Below are 4,685 nucleotides of genomic sequence, written 5' to 3' on the forward strand. Positions count from 1 at the left end.
AATGCCTCTCACGGGTTTGTTCCTGTCTGGGTGGTGACCATTTATTGACGGGAGAGAGATGCTAAACCGCTTTCAGTAGTTAATTCTCATCTACACACATATTTATAATCCAGCATAGATGCCTAGATGGCACAAGCTCTACATCTCCTCTCACCGAAGGGTCATGAAGGGAAGATAGACCTTGCTTCACTCTGGGGAATATCCCAGGGGGTGTGTAGCAGAAGAAGGGCAGCCTAGCCTTGTTTGAAATGTGTGGAGTCAGGTTCAAGAATTGGAAGCACCAAGTATGATAGATACCCTTGGGCTAGCTAGTTTTGGAAAAGGAAGTACTCAATATGTCGTATACACAGTAGTAAGTCTCTGGAATTTTCTTTTTTTGTGCTGACGTGTATTTCAGTGGTAGAGTCCAGTATGCATCAGGCTCTAGGTTCAGTCCCCCAACTCCAATTGTGGGTGAAAATCATGCAAAATAAAATTTACCAGAACTAGGGCTAGGGATCTAGTTCAGTGGCAGAACACTTGCCTGGTGTGATTACCGGCACTGAAAAATTACTAGAACTCTTCTGTTTATAGGACACAATTCATAGCAACTATAATATATATCAGGTTGTATAATTATAATTTTATATTTTTTCTGGAGTAACATGGAAGATTTTTTGTGAAAGTTAAATGATTTTCTGGGGGGGGGTGGGGGTGAATCTTTCAAGACAGGGTTTCTCTGTGTAGCCCTGACTGTCCTGGAACTTGCTCTGCAGACAAGGCTGACCTCATACTCACAGAGATCCCACCTGCCTCTGCCTCCCCAGTGCTGTGATTAAAGGTGTGCACCACCACTGCCCGGTGAAAATGAAATGGTAATACACCTATAATCTCAGCACTCTTGAAGGGAGACAGGCGATTGAGTGTGGAGAAATCCTGGAAGCTTGCTGGTCGGCGAGCTTGGCACATACAGTGGAAAAAGGCAGGTGGAAGGTAATGACTGATGTTTGAGGCCTTCCTCTGACTTCCACGTGTGCTTCATGGCAGCTGTGCATCTGTATTTACACACATGGATGTATGTGCATGCACACACACATACATAAATTTAAAAATACTTATTAATTGTGTGTGTGTGTGTGTGTGTGTGTGTGTGTGTGTGTCAGGGTTTCTTTGTGTAGCTTTTGAGCTTCTCCTGGAACTCACTCTGTAGATCAGGCCGGCCTCCAACTCACAGAGATCCGCCTACCTCTGCCTCCCGAGTGCTGGGATTAAAGGCGTGCGCCACCACAGCCCGGCTACTTATTTTAATTTTATGTGTATAACTGTTTTTGCTTCTATGTATGTATGGGCATCACATGTGTGCCTGGTGCCCAAGGAGGCCACAAGAGACTCAGATCTCCTGAAAGTGGATACAGATCATTATGAGCTGCCTTTTGGGTGCTGGGAACTGAACCCCAGTCCTCTGTAAAAGCACCAAGGGCAGAGTTGGAGAGATGGCTTGGCTGCTCTTCTGGAGGACCCAAGCTTGATTTCCTGTACCCACAACAGGTAGCTTACAACCACTTGTAACACAGCTCCAGGGGGACCCAATACCTCTGGCTTCTGGAAGTACTCATGCACACACACACACACACACACACACACACAGAGAGAGAGAGAGAGAGAGACAAAGAGACAGAGAGACAGAGAGAGACAGAGAGATCAACAAGTACTCTTAATCACTGAGCCACCTTTCCAGAGCCCCCAATAACAACTAAGCCTTTTGTTTTATTTTGAGACAGGGTCTCAATACGCTGCCCTGGCTGCTGGCTTGGAACTCATAGATCTTTGATTGTCTCTGCCTCCCAAGTGCTGAAATTAATGGCATGTGCTAGCATGCTTGGATTGAAAAGACTGGCTTTTTTCTTTTCTTTTTTTAAAAGGTGATTTGAAAGTGTGCTTGGTGGTGTAAGCCTGTAACAACACCAGCATGTAGGATAGAGGGACAGGTGTATCAGAAGTTCAAAGTCGTCCTTGGCTACGTGTCAAGTTGGGAGAGATGCCATGAGACCCCATCTCGAAAGAAAAAGGAAATAAAAGGGGTTTCCCTAGGCTTTGGAAACAAAGGTCATGGTGTATGTAATTCCTCCTTTTCTTGGATTTTGTTTTTCATGGTTTTAATTCCCCACCGTCTAGTATGTCCACCATCAAAAATACTAAATGAAAAGTTCCAGCAATAAATAGTTTGCAAGTATGAAATTATAAGCTGTAGTGTCCTGATGAACTAACTCCCTCCTGGTTCTGCAGTGTGCTGTCCAGGTTCTGAGTCATCTCTTTGTCCAGGGTGTCCATGGCATGGACATTATTCACACTGGTCACTCAGTCATCTCCGTCTTCAGATGAGCTGCGGTATGCCGGGGCTGGCGTTCAAAAGATGCATATTGTAATTAATGATGGCTCTAAAGAGCAAGATAATGGCAACTATTTAGACAAGCCAAAAAAGAAGCTATTAAGTGGTTCAAGTTAAATGGCAAAATGATGGGGATGTCCTTCTGTATATGCTTCTCTTATTGGTTGGTGAATAAAACAGTTTGGCCAATAGAGGCAGGAAGACAGGTGGGGCTAGGAGACAAGGAGAATTCTGGGAAAGTAGGCAGAGGGAGACCGGAAGGAGATGCCATGGAGGGACCGGGAAGATAGGCCACACCAGGCATTCTCTGGTAAGATAAGGTCATGTATAAATACATAGATTAGTAGGTATGGGTTAATAATTAAGACAGAGCTAGCTGTAAGAAACCCTAACCTTCAGCCAACAGTTTTATGATTAATATAGCATCCGTGTGTTTATTTGGGGCTATGAAGGACAGTGGGGTCAGGCGGAGAAGAAAACTGCCTGCAACAGCAAAAGGCATTGACTTATTATAAAAAAGATTAATATATGAAAAGATTAATGGGAACAAACCCTCTATCTGGTTTTTAAAATTTAGTTTTGTTATTTTTAAAAGTATGTGTGTGTGTGTAGGGGTGCTGTCAGTTCCCCTGAAGCTGGAGTTAAAGCAGTTGTAAGCTGCCCAGTGTGGGTGCTGGGAATCAAACTCGGGTTCTCTGGGAGAAGAGTCCATACCCTTACTGTAGCATGAATTCTAATTAGTATTAACAGTAAAAACCCAGCGGCAGATATTGGGGTTAAAGCTGAAGATCAGAGAAACAAAGCGGCAGCCACTAGAGAGTTCTCACCCCTCCCAATGTTCAGACAGAAGGACCATCCTGTCGTTAGACTGCACCTCCAGACTACACTGCTCTCCACCAAACCTCAGACTGCTCTTGAGACTGCACCAAGCTCCTTACATTCTCTCTAGTGCTGGGATTAAAGGCCTGGGATCCCAAGTGCTGGGGTCAAAGGTGTGAGCTCTGTTTCTCTTTTAGACGGATTCACTCTTGAGTAGCCTCGAGTGGCCTTGAACTCATAGAGATCCATCTGCCTTTGTCTCCCGAGTGCTGGGATTAAAGGTGTGTGCCACCACTTTGTGGCCAACTAGCATGACTAGCTTTGCACTCTGATCTTCATGCAAGCTTTATTTGTAAGGTCATAAACAAAATATCACCACACCTTACCCACTGAGTTATCTCTCCAGAGCTATCTGTATAGCTTTCAGGAAAGAAGAAGATCTCAAACTTCAAAATTCCAGTCACCATGTTTAAGCATAATGCATAGCTGAGATAGAAAAGGCATTGTATTTGTGCATGTGTAGGGAAAAAAAATCACAGTATGTATAGGGCTTGCATTATCTGTGTTTCGGATGCAGGGGATGACTGTAATGAGGTGTGGGGAAAGAGGAAGGAGGTTAGAACCAATTGCATGTGCCTACTTAATAATTGGGTTTCTTCTGGTCTCTGCAGTTAACTCCATTACACAGAAAACTGAATAATTTCAATTACTTTGAATACAAAAATTATTTGCTATGCATAAATGAAAGTCAATGCCAGTAACTCAGGCTGATTTGCCAATAAATGAAAGATTCATTCTAGGGAAGAACAAACTATTAAAAGGAGCCTAAAAATAAGCTTTCTGTTCCTGAGAATAAATAAACTACCGAGCAATTAAAATATTGTCTTACAGACACATTCGGATATGATATTAAAATGCATTTTAACATGCCAAAACTAAGGATAAGGTGTGTTTGTGGCTCAGTTTCTTCCATATTCAGTTACTGTTATTATCACTAGATTATCTCTTAAAAGAAATAGTTTTGTGAGTTAATATCATCAGTGGTAGGGCCTGGTGTAGTGGTGCATGCCTGCAATCCCAGTACTTAGATTGTAGAGGAAGGAAGAACAGAGTCATATTCTTATTTTGTAGATCAGGCTGCCCTGAAAGTTGGTATGTAGACAAGGCTGCCCAGGAACTCACAGAGATCTCTGTCTCTGCCTCTAGAGTGTTGGGCTGAAGCCCAACACCTGGCTTCAGAGTTATTCTTGCCTCCATGTTGACTTCCAAGCAAGCTAGGGTTACGTGAAACCCTGTTACAAAAAACTGAGTGTTTATATACTTTGGTTTGATGAATTTCACATTTTTTTTATTAGTTAGAGGCTTAGTAAGTGATACAATTTGTTCATGTTGACATCTCATGTTTAAATTGTTAAATCCAAGGTTACAAATGAGCTCAGGTCTGCAGCTGAAGAGGTTAATGGGTAGAAAAACAGTTCAAAGAGAGGAGGTTTTTTTT

The sequence above is a fragment of the Phodopus roborovskii genome, unplaced genomic scaffold, assembly GCF_943737965.1.
Source record: "Phodopus roborovskii unplaced genomic scaffold, PHOROB, whole genome shotgun sequence".
NCBI lineage: Eukaryota > Metazoa > Chordata > Mammalia > Rodentia > Cricetidae > Phodopus > Phodopus roborovskii.